General features: G+C 24.8%; 1 long non-coding RNA gene across 1 annotated transcript in view; it reads right to left on the reverse strand.

Moving 5' to 3' along the window:
* LOC129614152 (uncharacterized) overlaps positions 1–22,137 on the reverse strand; it is a 55,714-nt gene that overhangs the window by 10,292 nt on the left and 23,285 nt on the right. The window lies entirely within an intron of this gene.

The following is a 22,137-nucleotide window of genomic DNA, read 5'->3' on the forward strand; positions in this document are numbered from 1 at the left end:
TTCGTTTTATATCTACTAAATAACCCTGATCTAATGAAGTAGATCAACGAAATTATCCGTATTAAATTGCTATTGTAACAAAATAATTTTATATCGTATATAACTTCTTTTTTAATTAACTATATTGAATCACAACTCCATTTTAAAAGTTTTTTATATAATTTCGGCTTTACAACTCAATAGTTGACACAATTCCAGCAAAAACTCAAAATTTAAGCAAACATTGTATTCACATTAGGCACAATTATATTAGAGACAATTTGACACACTTAATGATAACAAAATCTGATGTGACCTAATTTAAGGTCAGTTGTAAAGTTTTCTACTACAATTGTTTGAGTTAAAGTGAATAATATGATTTTTTTTTCAAATTAATTAAAAAATAGCTAAAAACATAGTTCAGTTGTTACTCAAAGTTGTTCGAATTTTATAATTACCTACATTAATTGTAAAGCTTTAAAAATTGTTTTAAAAATAAAAATTCCCTTTTTTCTTTTCATAATTATCATAAAATCTTTTTTCTTCATTGAATTTTTTGTTCACCTAAACTCATATACAAATATTATTTGTACTTTTTGTTATTATAGACTGCAATAAGAGAACAATATAAAATACTCAAATCTCATATATAATTAAATTCTCTACTACTTTAAAAAGAGAGAAACGATAAAGCACATTTGATTGTAATAATAATGGTATAGGGGCACAAACTTTTTATAAACTTTTTTGGTGTCGGAAAACTTTTTGGTCTACTTAGTATTATTAGAGGTTATGTAAAAAAAATTCCAAATAGAATAATGTTACTCACTGTAATAACTAAATTGTGCTCACTGTAGCGTTATGAATAAAATCACTGTAGTGTTCCACAATTTCCTGCATTTTAAACAACTCTTTAGCCTATAGCTATCCGATATCTCATTACATCGAATTTTATCGTAATAAGAACACACAAAAAGTTATTTTTAATAAAATATTTAATTCTGTATAACGCTGAATCAGCTTATTATTTTTCATTAAATTTAATTGTTGACGTAAATATAAAATTAGGGATGAATTAAAAATTAATTACTATTTTAGTATTTCAATAACACCTAATTTAGTGTTGCCACATTATAATGTCTCTATATAAGTAATAATTATTTTATTTTTCACTGTTCAAATTTTACTGAAGAAATGAACCACGTTGCAGAAGAAAAACTTGAACTGGATAGCCGCTATAAAATTTAAAAATTAGCAAAACAATAGTTGTTATTGAACAAGTAGAACAAAAAGTGAATTTGAGCAATCGGTAAAATAAAAATCGAAATCTATTCAATGAGCAATCCATTCAGAACAAGCATATTAGTGTTACGTTAAAACTATTTAGTTTTCCAATTAGTTTAACATTTCAATAAGAAATTTATAAAAAATTATCAAAATTTCTACATTGAACAATTAAAATTTTAACTCAAATTTTCAGTAATCTTTTATTATTCCTCAAACCGTATGTATTAAAATTTTTTTATACAGTACTTTAAGATATAATATTTCAAATCTAGCTTGTTTTTCATATAGAATTACATTTGTTAACTACATATGTTAACAATAAGTTACAAGTAAAAAAACCAAGTAATAATCTTTTAAAATCAATAAATTCCTGGAGAATTTCTATAAATGCGACCTATTATTTCAAAAATAGATGATAGAAAAATTATTTCCCTCACAAAATCAAATTATGGGTTTAATTCATATAAAGAGAAAATCGTATTTTATTTCGTTTCTTCTACTTACTCTAGTTATTTTGACATTGATTTTTTCCTTCTATAGTTCACCATTTTCAATTATCCTTTCTATCAGTGCGATTCCAATTAAGTAATTAATGTAAAAAGAAAATTCAACACGCAAACAAAATACACGTACCTATAAAAAATAATTGGACTTTGTAATAATTATGAAAACATGATTTTATACTTGTTTTTGTTTTTTTTTTTAGGAATAAACGAACTTCTTTTTTAGTTTAATGAAAATTGTTATACAAAATTACACATTAAACCTCAAGTTACTTTTGTTTTATACCGTAACTATATAAAACTAAGTAAACTTAAAAAAAGTTGGCGTAGTCATAATATTATGGAAATTGTATACTTTCAAGGTTTAACTAATTAAAAATATTTAAAGAAGAAAAATAATGTCGATTTCCGCTATATTAAGTTGTAGGTAGAAAACATTTGGGAAAATGCGCCCCAAAGTATGCAATTTTTTTTAAAATTTAAATATTTTATATTCAAAATTCATTTTGTTACGAAAAAAATAAATGAAATTATTTTGTATTTAACACAAGTAAGGATCATAAGAAAGTTAAGAAAGTAAAAAAAGTGTCATTGAAATTCATTCATTTCTTTATTTGATTGTGTTTGTGATGCTATTCTTAAAAACTAAAAATTCAAATTACTGGATTTAAATACTGAATCTAGTGACAAGTCGACGCTAAAAATTTTTAAATATAACTATGTTCATTTAAGAAATAGACAAAAATTTATTTATCCTCATCAAATTCAATTTTGGTCTTTTTATTCAGGAAAAGGAACTTAAATTTTTAAAAATATCGTGCCGTTTTATTATCGTCATATTTTAATCAATATAGCAGACCACTGTTATGAGTCGAATTAAAGTTATTTATATATAAGTATATATACAGTTAAACTTTTAAAAATTATACATACATGCGTGCATTCATGCAATAGGGAAATCTTTTACTAAGAATTATGAATAAAATTCCAAAGAATTGATCTAATTTTAATGAATACAAAAAAAGGATTCATAGAAAAAATTAATATTGTGATTAAATTATATAAAAAACTTTTTTTTTTGTAGTGATTACAATTTTTCTAATTGCATTAAATATGTTTTTTCATTAAATATGTTTATATATTTAAATTAATCCAAATTTAATCTCTTTAACAAACAAATAAATTGAATGAAATTAATTAGTAAAAAATTTTTATTAATTCCTTTACAGTTATAGGCATTGGTTTATATTATAATTAAATTGTAGTATCAGAAACATTATACTAGTTTAGGTAAATTTTTAATTAAATTTTTTTTTAGCCTTTGATTAAAAAATTACGGGCAAGTCAAATTTACGACCAATTGTGATCTCAATATTTTTTTTCTTTGTAAATTATTATTAATTTATTTAAAATTAAATTTTATTCAAATAAGTATTTGTTGTTTCTTTCTATATGTTTTAAATAAAAAAAAACAATTTATTATTCAAAAATAAAATTAAATTCTAAAACATGATATTCAATTATAATTGGTATTTAAACTTTTTTTTAACTTTTTAAAGCTATTTAATTCAATAAAATTTTGTGTTCATTCAATAAAACAATAATAAAAATAATTTTGTAAGCTTTCAAGTCAATATTAAAATTGAATGAGATAATGTGCTAAATTTTCTGGAACTATATTTACTACACTCACACTTATTTTCTTGAAACAATTTATTTACACTGGGGTCTACCAATGTGTAATATCGTAAAAATATTTAATAAAAATTTCGTGCTAATTTTATTTTTTAAAAAAAATTACTTCCAACCTACAATATCAATCACATTTCTTATTCAAAAACCAATTATTAAATTCATAATTTTTCAGAACAAAAAGGTGCTCTGTGTAAATTACAATTAGCCGAAAAGCACAAATTTCGCGAATTGGAAGTTTTCTTATCGCTTTTCCTGGGACAAAAAACAAATTTAAGACTAAAAAATTTTTAAATTTCTTTATTAGTTTCCAATTACACATTACACACACTGAGGTCTCTCAAGCTATTTTTTAGTTTTTAATTTTAAGGCTATATTTTGGTTATTTTCACGGAAAAGATACTTGCCGATCAACTTCTTATCGTAGACAAATAATAAAAAAGAAAATTTAAATATACTTCTTGAATTATGTACACTAACTTTGAAAAAGAAATCAATAAATTAAATTCTGTTGAGGTCTACTAGAATCCCAGTATGAATATCCCGGGTTAATAAATATAAAATGCGGTTATCAATACCGATATCGTTAAATATAGAAACATTTTATTCGCTGTGTCATTTTTGTTTTGTTTATTTGTTTTTGCGGTTATCTATGCCCACTATCTCTATGATTTCAACTTCAGAAGAAATGTTATGCATTTCACCTTATTATGTAATATAAAATCAAAAGTTCGAATGGAAGTCATAATCAATTTTTATATTGTTAAATCTTGTATCACGGAATTAATGTGTTTAGAATCATAATTCACTCAAAAATTTCTCGCAACATACTAACGACTCATATATGAAGGTATAAGACAAATTCGATTCAAAATTTTTTTTTATAATATTCAATTTAGACAGTATTTTATAAATATGCGGAGGTTAAAAGTTGAAATGACGTATGTATTGAAAATCTTTGAAAATTTTCAAAAGTAGTGTGATATTAAATCACATTGCGAGAAATTACATCAAATTTGGAATATGGCTTAATTTGGCTTTAAAGTTTCTATTCTTATCTAATACAAATTATACAAATTTTCAAAAAAAATGGCTTTTAAATTTTTTTTTTTGCCAAAATTTTTACTAGAGAATAACTTAAATTTAATGTCAATTAATTAATGAAGATAAATTCATTTAAAAACAACATACCTTTAATGGTATTGGTTTAAAAATTTTCAATTAAATTAAATAAAATTTCATCCTTCAATTTGGGTACCTATAAGTATTTCATCGAATTTCTATAAATATGTGGTTAAACATCTCTATTTGAATATTTACCCGTTATACCAATAAATTTATAAACATAAATATATTTAAATTTATTTACAATTAATATTCGTATTACAAATTGAATACTCTTACACATACAAAGAAAAATAAAAATAATCCTAAAATCTTAATTATTTCAACCAAAAATTCAATATTACAATCAAAATATATTCATACATATACATAATCCTTATTCCACCTATATACGTATATGATAAAATAATGAATTGAAAATTTACATATTTTTTTATTTTTCTATTTTTTTATTATTTTTACCGCAGTCATTCTATTAATCCATTTAAAAATTAGACCAAACTGAATTTCAATCAGTTTATTATTTGCAATATTAGTTATTTGCATAATAGAAAATTTTCCAAAAATTATTGAATTATTATAAATATACGTATGAACATTTAGCTATAGTATATAAATCTAAAAATATAATACCAATACAAAAAAATTTACATACATCCTTTTTTCAGAACATACAAAATACGAGTGTTAAGCCTAAACTTATGCAACATTTATATGGGAGACTATCTATTAAAAACTATATGCGACCATTATTTGAATACGATAAATATATAATTATGAATATCTGAATATCGTACTTATACATTTAAAAATGTTTTTCAAAATTCCAAACAACTATATTGAATTTTATGCTATTTCATTATGTCCTTTATAATTCAAAATTATAACTGGATATAGCTCTGTATATATATGTAATAAAAATTAAACAAAACAATTAAAGTGTAGTGCTATCATATTAATATATGTCCAGCATATTATTTCTCTCTCTCTCTCTGTGTATATAATTATGTTTGTTTGTATAACAATATATAGTGAATTTAAGAGGAGGACTCTAAATCATTAAAAATTTTTGCAATAATAATAAATAAAGCGGTTTATCGAATATTATTTTTCAAGTATACTTGTAGAATTATCTCTACATTATTACTGTCATTATATTATATCAATAATATTATTATTATTATTACTCACTATTATCATTTCGGGAAATATTAAAGATTTTCATTATTTTAGATGAAAAATAATATTATTGTTTAATGAAAACCATTATCATAAATTGTCGCTTAATTTTTCAATTTTACATTCAAAAACAAAAAAGAAATATCTATATATAACAGAAATTTTGTTAAAATGATGCTCAATGTCTAATTTAGGATATTCTATATATACGCATACTTAATGAACATTATGTTAGTTCAATTAGAATTTGAAGTGGTATAGAATTTTGTGAGAAATTTTATCTAGCCATTAGTTTTTACCATCGATATTTTATTATAGTTTATGCATAATTAAATTTTATTTTGAAAAACACTTGAACGTGAAAGAATTTAGCAAAATATTCTTTCTTTCTAAATACGAGTATTATTGGTAGATGATTTTTGGGAAAACTAAATGTTAAAAATTTTTATATAACTTTTAAAATTAAGAAAACACAGGAATGTTAAATCGGATTAAACCTGTGAAGTAGAACTATAAATGAATATTTTTAATTAAAATTTACTTAACAAATTTTGTAATAATTGAATCATAATCTTCACAAACGAATTGAAAAATTGTATAATTTTACTCGTATGTTTGCACATTATAATTTGAGTAAATATTATAATAGTATATAATGTAATAAAACTATAGCCATATATTAATTAAATTATAAAAATAATTAAATTATAAAATTAGAATAAAGGGAACTTATTAACGAAAAATATTCAAAGAAAACACATAGTAGAAATTTCATACTATTTATAGATTATTCTGGCTGCTAATTCAGACTGCTAATTATTCTAAAATTCACACTTAATTTACTAATAAAAAAATCATTTCCATAAAAATTATGTTCGATAAAATTGAATATCCCTTAAATTTTTAATATTTTAATAACTGAAATTTTATAATCAAATGAATCTAATTATATTCGCCAAAAAACCTTAAATTGTTAAAATGTTGACATGTAAACATTATTGGATTTTGATGGCAAAAATAAATGTCAATGTAACAATTTATAAAATGTCAATGGCTGACGGAATAAAAACAAGTAAAAACCGTTTCTAATAACATAAATCAAAACTGAATACAAAATACTCGTATGTGCTAAGGATTCTTCCTTTTCTATAACACAAATAACCTTTAAATATATTTTTATCTCTTTAAATTTAAATAACCGCTTTATTTCAATTTTTCATAATAAATTCTAAATTTAATGTAGAAAATTCAAAATAAAAATCAATATTCTATCACTTTATTTAGGAGTCAAGTGAAATCATTAACTCCTATGATTTTTCTAATGACTTCTAATATCGTAATCATTGTATGTGAACAAATAATATTTCTTATTTTTATAAACAAATTAGAATACAAGTGACCTTTCAAACAAAATTTCATTTATAAAAGTTGTCAGCCAATAAAAGACAAAAATTTCAGAATAAACAAGAAAATAAAACAATTTTTTTTTCTATTCGTTTTACTTTAGTTTTGAATAATAAATTTATCGAACGAATATCTAAAGATTTCAATCAATTAATCAATCAGTCAATCAATCAAATCCAATAAATTATTCTAATTCAAAAGTAATGATTTATTGTTTCTTCCCACTTCTTTTGATTTAATTTTTATTTTTCTCTAAATCTTTCTCTTTTACTCAAATTGAAAATTCCAATTAAATTCCGTGAAAATGAAATGTCCTTATTTCAATATCAAAATTTGTTACGATTTTATTTAGGAGTCCTTTCAAAAAAATATGTGACAAGCTTACTTTCATTTGTTGCTATTGATAACTCTTTTTTTTTTCTCCGTTTTTCTTTTTTTCTTTTTCGTTTTTTTCAATGTCTCTAATTGTTTTTTCAATTTGTTTTTAGTTTCTTTCGAAAACGGGAAAAAAAATTTCAATAAAGCATTGGTGCATATATGTGTATGTGAAAAATAAAGAAAATTAATTATTTTCAAGTTCTTTGACGTTCCGACTAATTTCTTTTGTATTTGTGTATGTTTACTTGATTTAAAACACTTATATAGCTCATACTTGTACAAAAGAATATAGTCAAAACTCAATATTTTACGTTTTAATTGGTGATAAATCTAGATTGGCTGGTTTGTTGCTGGATAATGATAATTTTTCAAATTATCTGCATATGCCTTTAATTTAAAGACCCAACTTACTGAGGTGTTAAAGCCAGCAGTGCTCCGACAAAGCTCCCGGGAAGAATTCACAACCGATTCTCACCCAACCATACAACCTTCTTAAACCGCCTTTGATCGTATTTTCCCAGAGTCTCAAGAGTTCAAGAGCGCTACGGTCGCCTCCTCTTTCATTACATTATTAGCTCGCAGCGAACAGTATGTTGTCCGATTTCGCAGGGGGACTGCAAACCAAGGAAAGGTATGTTAGTTCTCCTCTTCAAATATTTCAACAAAAATTCTAAATTCTTATATAATGGATTCCGAATACTTTATTAACAATATACTACACAGCTCCATTCACAATTTGTTTAAAAATTTTTTTCAATACTTTTGTTTAAAACCTAAAAACAAATAAAAAAACCTAGAACTCTCTCGAAAAGCAACCAATTTTTTTACTCAAAGAAAAATACACCCAAAACAAAAAAAAGACGTAATAATCGAAAATGAAATCAAACACCAAGAAAATATAAAGAAAAAGCAGTGAAATGAAAAAAACAAAAAGAAAATGTGACATAAACAAAAGAACACCAAAATGAAAACAAAAAACAGCAATAAAGAATACAAATAGTAAACAAAATTAAACAAAACAAAACCAAAAATGCACAAAAGCCTTTTAATACACCAACAAACAAAAAGCGCAAAATATAATAGAAGGAACAAAAATAATGTAAAACAAATACAAATAAAAACACAATGTGCAACAAAATACAGGTAACACAAAAAAAAACATGAAAAGAAAACAAATTAGTACGAGAGAAAAAAAGAACAAACACAAATAAAAAATCAAAACAAAAAAATTACACAATGGAGCACATAAAAAAACACCAAAGTAAACAAGAAAAAAAGTTTAAAGAAAGCGAAAATGAGAAATCAAAAAACCAACATGTGTTAAAACAATATCGAGTAGAAAAAGTTGAGTGAAAGAAAAATTTATTGTAAAATAAGAGAAAGAAAATTTAAAGTACGTGTAAGAAAATTACTTGAAAAAAAGGCAAATAGAAATTTTGTAAAAAAGTTCCACTGGAATGAAAATTTAGAATTTTAAAGAAACTCGTTAATAGCCACATACATAACTGTTCTAAAGTAATGATGTACAATTTTAATCTTATGATTATAGAAAATTTAATACCGTTAGAGAAACATTGCTACTAACACTCATAGGATTTTAGAATTAGAACCATGTCAATTTCATTTAATTAGTAAGAGTTTTAGAAATTGAGTATTCATAGAAATCGAGTTTGCATAACACCATAAAGACAAGAGTTTGCATATCATGCAATCTTGACCAAATTCAATTTCTTATATTGTTGAGAGTTTTTTAAAAATTTTTCTTTTTGAAATTATATACACTAAGTTCTAAACTCTAAAAATATCTGCATATGATTTCTCGAATCTAATTTTCATCTTATTTAAAAAACATAATATCAACATTCTTCGGTGTATTCATGAAATTTGATTACAACTACATACCATAAGATTCTAACATTTATCAAAAATTAACCTTAACAATTTTTTTTATTCTCAGTTTATTTACTCGAATTTTGAATAAAATTTTTTGTAATACTTATGTATTACAAGGATTTAGGTCATCAATTTTCTCCATTTTTTTTACACTTTTCTAAAGAACCAAATTTTTATGAAGTACATTGTATGTACTTATGTTTATTCAAAATGTTGATTTCTAGTCATATTTCTGTTTTCCTTACGCAAATATTGATTTACTTATTGTTAAAAAAATTGTCCATTTTTACATACATACATACATATGTATTTGCGTAATAATAAAAAATAAATAAACTTAAAGCTTAAAAATAACGAAAACTAATTAGTATGAAAAATTCTATTTATTAATGTCATAAAAATGGCTGTACTATGTAAATGACTACTATGTTTTTCCGTAAAGGTTAAAATAGGATTAGCAATAAAAGTAAAGAGAGCAAACTTACCTAATGAATAGTAAATAAAATAATATTATTTTAATAATTCTTAGTAAAAAAAATTTCAGAATTGTGTAAATTTAATATTTTTTAAAATAATATTTACAGGAGGACTAATTTTTGAAAAACAAAATATTAAAACATTACACAAATTATTCAACAAATTTCAGTAAAATCGATTCTTGAAGAGAAATAAAATTTATAAACTTAATCATATTCACACACATATCTATATGGTCTTAAATTTATTTTAAAGAGCTATCACAATTTTCTCTGAAACAAAAACTTTTAATGAGAGTATGAAACTAATTTCAAGGAAAACTTAAAGTTTTCTAACTAAATGCTTTTAAAAACTCCTTACATCTGATATTTTCGAACAGAATCAATATTTTGTGACAATATACAGGATTAATACTCGTAAGCAACTGGTTTCGAAAGTGTTCAAGGAATGTGATTTCTGCTTTCTGTTCTGTGAATATTTATTCACAATCGATGTATTAATTCCTTACCATGAAATCTATATAATCTATCTAATTAATGCTTTCAAATCCTAATCGTCACAATTCCAAATCAAATGGTGTAGAAATCTTCAAATCTTATATTAATTTATAATTTTAATTTTCTTTCATTTACAAAACCTTATAATAATATTCTTTTTTATTTGATATTGTAGGTTATTTTAATTTTAAAACATTAAAAATTTTTTTTTTCTTCGATAATAATTTAATTTCAAAATAAAATTTGTTTTTAATATCAAAGCTAATCTAGCACTAATTACGTCCATAGCATTATTAATGTTTTCTTTTCTCCCAATTTAATCTATAGATATTTATGTAGAGAAGAAATAACAAATTATTCTCATAACCTGTAAGCACTTTATAGTGTCGCTGAATGCATATAGCAAAACAAAAATTGCATTAAAAACAAAAAAAAAAAAATTTTTTTAATACTGGTCCCACTCTCATTTTGTGGTATGAAAAAAATTTTACTTTAAGAGTAAACAATAATGAATAAAAACAATAAGAAAGGAGAAAAAAACATAAAATAAAATTTACTCCTTTTTCATTATAATCTTTATTAATATTATTCACTCCATTTTCTTGTTCCTTTTTCTGCAAACGAAAAAAAAACGAAAACACACAACAAAACAAAAAAAAAATGTTTATGTAAAAATGAAAAATTATTTTTAAAGGACTTAAATATAACCGCTATAACGAGTTTAGTCTATATTTAACAAAAAAAGAAAAGAGAAAAGCAAATTGCTGAAAAAAAAACAAAACAATTTATTTAACAACAGATTCTCATATTTATAGAGCACATACTATATAAGTATACTACATGTATTAAATGAATGCATGTAACATGTATAAATTAGTTAGTAGCCAACATCATAACAATAACAACAACAACAGTAACGAAAACAACAACAACGATCGTCACAGTAAACTAAACACAAGAAAAACAATTTAATAAGAGAAAAATGTTAATATAAAAATACAAAAAAAAAAAATTCAATTTTCTCCCAAAAAAAAAAAATATTTATGTATATATAGAATCCTTTTAACTAAAATCCTTTAAAATTCTTTACTAAAATCCTTTTAAACATATACGTATATTTGTTGCACCAAAAAATTTATTATGAACGTTGTTACATTGTGTAGGAAAATAAGCAGAATAACAACAAAACTTAAAAATATAACAAAAAACAAACAACAACAACTGTAAAAATAAATAATATGAAAATATAACGGTGGCACTTGTTTACGCTCGAAAATTACATTATTATATCCTGAGAATGTCCTGTAAAAAAAAACAACAAATAAACAAGCAGTTTAAAAAAAAACACACACAAACACAGAAAAAAATCCAAAAAGAAAAATTAAACTTTTATTCTAAAAGATTTTCTAAAATATTTTCAAAATAGAAGATTGAATAACAACGTAGGGATAAACAAAATGACAAAATGAGAGAGAGACAGAGAGAGAAAATGCTGCCACAATTAGTATAAATGAGATAAAAAATATTGTTGTAAATATGGACCTTTAGGGAACTTGTAATTAAATAAAAATGTTTGCTTCGTTCGTTAGGCTACACGATGATGGAAATGATATTTAATTTCACTATACATAGAAAAAAAAATAAGTAAATATCAAAAATGAAAAGCAGAAAAACAACTGAGAAAATGTTTGCATACAAAAAAAGAAAAGAAAGAAAAAAAAATCTGATGTGGTCAGCACATAACCGACCGCATTGTGTATTGTCTAGTTAAATGAAAGTGTTACAGAATATTATAAAAATGCCTGTTAACTACCTCTTTCCAATTTTTAGGACATTAATAAGCTTATAGTTAACATACCTAGAAAAATGTAAATTTGCCTCTTAGTAGAGTTTCGCTTTGTGCCACCCGAATTCCCTGAAATGCTCGTCAGTTAGTTTCGGTAACAACCAGAACTCAAATATCAAATTTCAAGAAATTCTCTGATCTTTCTAAAAAATTTATATGTTCATTGTTTTAATACGAAAAACCTATATATTAAATTTCAATGAAATCGGTCGATTATTTCTCTTTATATACGCAAAAATCTATATTTGGCCCGTAGTAAACGTCCAGTTGCTGACACCTGATTTCTTTCAAAAGTTAGGAGGTTTTGCGGCCGGTCTAGCGAAGCTTATATATGAAATTTCAAGCAAATCGGTTGAATAGTTTTTTTAAAATGATCAAAAATGTAAAACAGGCCCGCTAAAAAGTGCAGTTCCCGAGGCCTGATATATCCCAAAAGTTGATCGATCCGTGCCATGGTGGAAATAAACTTACATATAAAATTTCATAAAAATCGGTTCAGTAGAACTTGAGATACACGCGTGCACACACAGACCGACAGACCGACAAACCGACAGACCGACAGACGGACAGACCGACAGACCGACAGACAGACAGACGGACAGACCGACAGACCGACAGACCGACAGACCGACAGACCGACAGGTTGCTAAAAATAGCTTATTTACACTTCCCTACTATGGAGAAGTGCATTCCCACCGAAAACTCGATATGCAAAATTTGTTGCCATCACATAACCTACCTATTGTATACACAATACGGTCGGTAAAAAACACTCAGGACAGAAATCATTTCTGTTATCCTGATGATGTCCTTATATACACTAAAAAATTCGAATATAACAAACAAAAAGACCTTCTTTTTTTCTGTTACTCTAAAATGGATTTTAGACAAGAAATGAAAGCAAAATATTTTTTATCATTCTATACTCTTCAAGGACCTGCTTTTTTACACGTTTTTTTTTCATAATATTTGTGTTTTTTTTCTATGTATACATTTTCTTATCTATATTATAAATTAATATCTGCGTTATGCTCTTATGGACAAATGGGTAGTAACTTTTACACTGTAATTTTAAACAAGAAAACTAAATAAGAGAGGAAATGCATTTTAATTTAAGATTTAGGTTATTAAAATCGAAAATTTTTTGAAATTACTAAGTCATATTTGAGTTTACAACAGTAAAATGAAAAAGTTCTGATGTTAATTTTTATTTTTATCGTATTTAAAATTCAAACCATTTTAAAATTGGTACTTTACTAAGTTTAAATCGATGCCAATTACGAGCTTATACATAATGTTTCGTATTTCTTTATTTATTTTACAGTATCCGCCATAATTTTTTACAATTCTAATATGATTTCTACCATTTCTAAGATTAAAATGAAACAGTACTTTCAACAAATAATATTAATGTATGCTAGAAGCTTTCAAATAGGCTATAATAGAGAATTAGAAATGGATGAGTATCTTTTGATGATGGTTGTTCTGCCCAATTCTATTATTTATATTACTAATTTTAAAATATTGAATTCATATGAAGTAGAAGAACTTATCACTATAAAATAATCATAAAAAAATTTCTTCAATTAAAATTATTCATTTCACTTAATTTAATTAATAATTTCGAAAATATTTTCTCATAGTTTTTTGAGCTTCAAATATTTGTTAAATTATTTGATGGAAGAGAAGACCTTCCTACCTATACTATTTAAAACACTTTGGTCAAAAAATTCCCTTATTTTATTCAAATATTGTGAGCTTCATTTATGTTATACACAAACCAATTGACCGATCATAATAATTTTAAATAAATTTTTACAACAGATTAAATTTTCTCTACTGCATGTTATGTGGCTTAAGTTGAATATATGGCAGGATGGCAGGATGAGATTTAGCCTTCAAATATTCAACAATTTTTTTTTAATTGTGTTTTTTTCATTTGTTTTTTGTTCCTATGGTGAAAATTTTTATAGCTTGAATGTTTTCATTATTCTTATTTTGCTTTGTTATTTTAATTTAATGTTTGTTTTTTTGTTTTTCTATACAGATTAAAAATATTTGCATTCTTTTAAAGATACACTTTTTTTTTCACTGTATACATTTTTGTAAAGTTTGTTGAATATTTCTAGAATTTGTAGATAATCAAAATGTCACGTTAATGAATCATATAAACGAGGTTAAACAATGAAGATTCAACTAAAGGCGCACAAAAATAACAAAAAAAAAAGAGAAAATAAAACAAGGAAAAAAATATTGGGTAGCAAAAAATGACATTGCAAATTATTTCCGCTTCTTCCAGTCAGAATGAAAAAACCGTATTATTTAAAAAAATGAAAAAAAAAAATGAAAAACAAGTAAAAACGTTTCAGTCGGTATGAACCGATTGAATTATACCCTGCACCTTTCATTATTGTATAGCAATTACTCAAACCTGTGAAACCATTCTATAGAAACTTCACGGATATGTCTGACCTATAACTGAACACACAACTACCAAGTTTCATGAATCTGACTTTATTTTTTTTCCAAATATTTAAAATTAGCTTTTGGAGTTGTATGGCAGGTACCCAAACCTGCCAAGCAATTCCACTAAAACTTCGCTAATATATCTGATCTATAATTGGACACACAACTGTCAAGTTTCATGAATCTAACTTTATTACTTTTCCAAATATTTAAAATAAGCTTTTGGAGTTGTATGGCAGGTACCCGAACCTGTCAAGCAATTCCACTTAAACTTCGCAAATATATCTGATCTATAATTGGACACACAACTGCCAAGTTTCATGAATTTGACTTTATTATTTTTCCAAATATTTAAAATTAGCTTTTGGAGTTGTATGGCAGGTACCCGAACCTGTCAAGCAATTCCACTAAAACTGCACAGGTATATCTGATCTATAATTGGACACACAACTGCCAAGTTTCATGAATCTAACTTCGTTATTTTTCCAAATATTTAAAATAAGCTTTTGGACTTGTATGGGAGCCACTCGAACCTGTCAAGCAATTTCACCAAAACTTCAGAAATATCTTTGACCTATAATTGGACACACGACTGCCAAGTTTCATGAATCTGACTTTATTATTTTGCCGATTATAAAAAATTTGCTTTTGGAGATGTATGGCAGCCACCCGAACCGGTGCAGCTATCTCATTAGAATTTTTAGAGCATATGTAGAATATAATTGGACACATGTATACAAAATTTTACATTTGTACCTTTATTAGTTTTTGAAATAATTAAAATAAACTCTTTGAGTTGTATGGCAGCTACCCGAACCCGTTGTCCGAATTGGTCCAATAACAATAGGGTTCGTCCTTGGCACAAAAGAAGCAACTTGTGAAAGTTTGGTGTCGATTGCATTATTCGTTTTTGAGTTATCGTGCGATCGGACGGACGGACGGACGGACGGACGGACGGACGGACGGACGGACGGACGGACGGACGGACATGTCTAAATCAACGCAGAATTTTACGCTGAGCAAGAATATATATATATGTCCATACCGCAGGTGACTCCTTCAAGTAGTTACAAACTCCATACCAAAGTTAATATACCCTTCACGAAGTGCAGGGTATAATAAAATGAAAGAAAAAAGGGGTTTAAAAAGATGTTAAGGAAGATTTGGAAAAAACAAAAAAAAATCAAAATTAAATGTCATGTTCTATGGAATGCTCTAAAAAAATAAAATTTTAAAAGGTCATCATCGTGTTTTTTCAATTTATGAACGAAATTCTTATAAAGATTTCATAAGTCAAGTCTGATTTTTTTCCATAAAATTTTTTTTTTAGTAATGATGAAAAACGACAAAGGATTTACGAGTATAACGATGGATAATTCGAAAATAATGATAGAAAGAACATGTAAATTGAAAAAATAATGAAATCGTGAGAGAAAATTTTAAAATTAAATTTTCAAAGAAAATGAAAAATTTATACAATAATGAAAAAATCTGATGTGAACGGCACATAACCAACCACACTGTGTATTTTCTGAATATTATTAAAAAATTTTTGGTAATTTATTTTTAAGTGCTTTACGAAAAGGCTGAGCAGCCGATAAGCAGATTCTTCATATCCTGTGATCCTGTTAACTGAATATGCATGTACGAACGTAAGTTTGATGGAGAAATTATAAATTTGCCAGTCCGTTTCTTACGGTCAGAAGTAATGATTTGAGATGTAGGTTTAAGTATATATTTTTGATTAACGTCTAATTCTGAGCTATGTCTGTCTGTTTGCCTTATTTGTTTCAAATGATGACGCATATTTTGTCAATTTATAAATATATCGGTAAGCTATACATATTTTCAGTACCATAAGAAAGAGTTCGTTTACAATGAAATTTATAAGAAATTTTGTTATCTCTAAAATACGGCTTGTCGATATTATTGTTCCACAGTATCCTATCTTAGATTTTGATCACAACAGAATATTATCGAATTTGTAAGGAAGACTGTATTTAAAGGACATGGGATATTCGAAACCATAGCCACCTTATGGTCAAGTACGCAATTACCCACCACTTTATATATTTAAGCAATTCAACTTAAAAACTCAATTTTATAAATTTTCTGATTATTTTAAATTTATATTAAAGTGCAAAAAATTTAAAGATAAAATTTTCTTTCTTTTTTTTCCAATTTATACAGGCAATGTTCGTACATAAAATATAGAATGTTTTAAAACTAAATTTAAGAAAATTTATATGTACATATACTTTTATACAATATAATATATTTGCAACTTTCACATAAACAGACAATATTATAAAAGGTGCAATCGTTTACAGCTTTGCAATTTTCCATTCATTGCATTTTCTATTAATTTAAAGGGCTCAAAATAACCTTTATAAAAATAAGTAAAATTTTGCTGAACACCATGAAAATTAAAAAAAAATCTTATAGATGCTTTAAGCAGAAAGCAACAGAAAAAGAAACCGAAAAAAAATTCCTGGAGCGACTAATTTGTAAACGTTAAGTTCAACTTCCTTGAATGCTTTTATAGGGCATAACGTTTCCTTTCCATATAAAAAATACTTATAGAAAAAAAAAGAGAAAAATGAAAAGTGTAAAATAAGAATTATGAAAATAATTTCCCCGCAATAAATTAAATTTAAAAAAATAATATATCTTGGCTATATCAATAATTTTCACCATAAACCATACTTGTATACATACATATACAAATATATAATATGTACATACTTACAATACACTTACAAACTAAAAATAAAAATATTTTTTTTTTAAATCTTTTTTTCCAAATTAAGAAAAACTATATTCCTTCAGTTTTGTTATAACTTTTATATAATACATACATTACATGTACAAGTATATATTAGTTCAGAAACTATGTATATTAAAAATATATTACTCGTATATATGTCAATATATTACTCGTATGTATATACAATGTTACGTGTATATTTGTATATATTCAACGTACATGTAGGTGCTGCTCATACTATACAAATTCATCGCCATGAAAAATATAAAATTATATGCAATCCCATTAATGTATGTAAACACACAACCTATGAATGGTGATATATATATATATACATAAAATGTATGGTTAGATTATGAATAAAAGATTTTTGTCTACATAAATAATTTGCCAATATTATGTTATACACACAATGTCCGCCATATATATGCATCTATTTACATACATGTTGTTTATATTCTATGCATATTCTATCTATAATATTATGTTGGTATATGAAGCGCCTACCAAATTGATATTTGGCATATTGTGTTTGATTTTAAGAAGCCAAAACTGAAAATTCATGTGAAAACAAAAAAAAAAAAACTATAGAAAAAGAAAAACATTTTTTTACATACATAAATTTTCTATTTTTTTTTTTTTATCGACAATTCATCATATTTTATTACTTGAGACCATAACCTATCAACCTTTACCTAATACATATTACTAGGAGTGTATGTATGTGAACATATAATAGTGAAAATTTGAATAGGATTCCCAAAATTTCAAAAATTTTAAGAGTATTGAATGTTTAGTAAAGCTCATTTGACAAATAATTTAAATGATCAATTAAATGAATTTTATAAATAACGTTGTTAATTTTAGAAAAAAACTAGCCCTATGTTTTGGGAAAAATTTAGGATACATAAATAATATCATAGTTGAATCCAAGCTATGTTAATATAAATCAATCAAATTAAAATTAATATCGCAATTCTGATAAGGACGTCAATTTAAATTATACTAAAACTAACCTTACACCATTGAAAATTTCACTTACATAATAGTTAAGTTTAATTTAAGGTGCTTAACAGATTGAATCATTCCAATGTCCCTTATATGCAGGTCTACTCACATAATTTTTATACCAGATTTAGAAAAAATGTCCATATTAGTGGAGCTGACAATGCCCCGTCTTCTCAACGAGTTTCAATTTCAAGGTTGTTTAATACCTTACCGGAGCAATTGTAGTCTGTTCGGATCTTTTTACCAAATTACCTAAACTCAATTACTTAATAAACATTTTTTTCTTTTCAAATTCTTTGTGATTTATTGATATATTTTTTAATTTTAGTGCTGGAAGTTTATTTTTCATTTAACTTGCTTGTGGTTGATTAATCTTTGTTTCTGCATTATTTTGTTATACATAATTTTGTCATGTATTATATTATTAAATTGTCCATACGACATACATATGTCATTTCCTTTATTAGTTAATAGTTCTTACTCATTTTACAAACTTATTAGTTTCTACTAATGCCTATTTGGGCGAAGGAACATTTGCATATTTTAGCTGTACTTTTTAATAAATTTTTGATGTTTGGATGAATTTTGTTGATGAATAAAAAAATAAATTAAAATAAATAAAATTTTATACACAAAATATAAAATTTCTCATTCAATTCTATAAAAATTTGATAAACTGGTAATCCCAGCGAAATACACCATAATTTAAGTCTAACACACATATGAACATTGCATATACACTTGTCTTATTACTTTTTAAGTTACCACAATAATCTGAAATCGTGTTCGTACAAGATATGAAAAAGTTTTTTTAAAAAAAAAAAGTTGTAAAGAAAAAAATAAGGAAGAAAACCAAAAAAATAAAGTAAAATTTTTAAATTTGTTATGGATCCTTTTTTTTTATATATCTTCTTTTTCTTTTCATTTTTATTTTGAAACAAAATATACAAGTGCAGACGAATAATTGTTTATAAAGAACATGAAAGACTCCCGAAATATTCCAAGTTAACATTTTCTACAAAACTTTTTTTTTTCTTCTCCTTGTTTTCTCTCTCAATCACGTGTCAGTGATCCTAATATTTTTCGTTTTATTTAATTTCATTATAATGTCAAAAAAAAGAAAAAAACAATTTCTTTCTCTCTTTCACCAAACTCTTTCTCTTATACAGTAGCCTCAACATAGTCTTAATAAAATAAACTCTTGTTATACAATACAGAGAAATAATTTGAAAGAAAGTTATCAGGGGCGCTTCGCTTTTCTTTTCGGTTCGTCTTATTATTTATTCAATTTTGAACAAGGATAAAATTTAGCTTAAGTTTGTTGTTTTTTTTTATGCGAAAATATAAATATGTAAGTATAACAAAAAAGGATATTTGCAAATAGATATATACTCATATATGTATGTATATACGTGATAAGCTTTACTTTCATTTTACTTTTTATTAATTTAAACCCCAATAAAGAAGAAAAGTAAAAAAAAAGAACATTACAAAAAAATTAAGAAATATTTCCTCCCTTTCTCTTCTTGAAAAGAGAGACTTGAAAACCCTATTTGAGGTTTTTTTTTAGTTCTATTCTAGTTTGTTTGGTTTGAAATAAGCGCAAAATTCAAAAATAGAACAAAAATTATTAAAAAAAAGGAAAATCATATAACAGCTAAATTGTAAAGAAAAAAATCACATTGTTTCCATTTTGAAAATTGAATCGCATATGAGAGAGAATCAAACTGAAAATATAAGTGCATAAACAATAAAGGTATAAGGTAAAATTACCAAATTTTCAGTTTAAATTCAAGTTGAAAGGCAAAAAATTTTGATTCAATTTCTCAAGAGACACTAAAATTTTTTCAAATTCAAAGATTAATCAATATTACATAAAATTGTATTTGATCAATTAGAGATAAGCGCAATATTATGGAAAATCATAGAATTAATTCGCGAAGTTTTATTCCATAACTTTTCATTTTACAATTTCAATTCATTTAGCATAAATATACTATGTGCAGCTGTTGCTACAATCAAATACCTGGTACTTATTATCTTAGCTGAACTGAAAACCGACAAGCCAATGAACTAATGAAAAAGAGCGGAATGGCAAGCTTCTTGTTTAATTGACAATAATATAGACAATCGAAACATCGTCTAAGCAATTCAAGATTCTTACTTAAACCTTCTTGGAAATAAAATATATTTATATAGAATATATTTTAAGAAAATTCACTTTAATTTTTTCCAAAAGGAATTTCGTCTCATTATCAATTACAAGGGACATAATTTTCAATATTTCCACTCATACAAGCACAAAACCCAACAAAAACACTAAATAAAAATAAAACAAAACAAAAATGAGAAAAAAAAGAAAAGTCTTTTAAAAACTGGGCAAAAAAAACAGAGCAAAAAATGGCAACCAATATGAGAAAAAAAAAAGGATTTGGAATCATTTTAACCGAATGGAATTTTGATGGACAGAAGTCAGGAAAATGAAAAAAGGCAAAAAAAAATAAATAAAAAACAAATAAATTTCAAAAGATTGACTTGTATATGCGTTACAAATGTCATTTGGGTACAGATATGTGCGTGTGTGTATGTGTGAAAAAGAAAGAGGAAAAAGAAATGTAAAATATATTTTGGAATGGAAAAACGTAAAGTGATTCTTTATACATACAAGCACAATATTATGTGGGTATGAATATATGCGTCTTTTATCATCGACACATCCTTTCCCTTATTTATTTTGTTGTTGTTGTTATTGTTGATCTGTTTTCATTCCAGCTTCTATTTAAGTATTCAGGACATAACAAATTACTGGTATGAAAATTGAAAATTTATTTATAGATATATGTGTTTTTGTTTTTTTTTTTTTTTGTTACAAACATATAAAATGCGTAAATTTATGTACAACATTATGAGAATATATAAATTGTACATATGTTATTTCTACATATAGGAATATTTAATATTATTTATAATAAAAAACGGGTCAGCATTTTTTATATTTTAAAATTTAAGTTTACATATAAATTTAAGGTTTGGGGAGAAAATACAAAATTTGTAATATTCTTAAATATTAAAAATCTGAATCTAAAGGAAAAAAAGTAGCTCTAAAATTTTCTTTTTCTTTTTTTTTGGTTTTGATTCTTCAGATTATTTTATATAATAACATGTAAGTGTAAATTGAAAATTTATTCGAATATCATCTATATATATACAAATTAACTTAATTTGGTATTCAATAAATTTATTCAAAAGATGAAATTTTCTTTTTTTTTTTATGGTTCGTTAATTTTCATCAATTTTTTTTTTTACTTCAGTTCGTTTATAAATTAAATTAAAATATTATATATATATGTATATATAGATACATGATATTCTCCAACAACTCCTTTTACTTTTAAAGGAACTATAAAAAAAATAATAACTAAATAAAAAGAAAATTTAAATTTAAATAAATTTTATGAAAATTTTATTTGAGCCACGTAATGACCAGTTAATACTTACTACGTATATGAAATTAAAAAATAAATATTATTGAAAACCTGTTAAATAAAGTGACCGATTTTAAAATTTCTTAAATCACACATTCCCATGAAATTTTGAGATTAATTAAATTTAAATTAGAAGCATAGACATACAACA

The sequence above is a fragment of the Condylostylus longicornis genome, unplaced genomic scaffold, assembly GCF_029603195.1.
Source record: "Condylostylus longicornis isolate FDR11 unplaced genomic scaffold, ASM2960319v2 ptg000104l, whole genome shotgun sequence".
In the NCBI taxonomy this organism is placed as follows: domain Eukaryota; kingdom Metazoa; phylum Arthropoda; class Insecta; order Diptera; family Dolichopodidae; genus Condylostylus; species Condylostylus longicornis.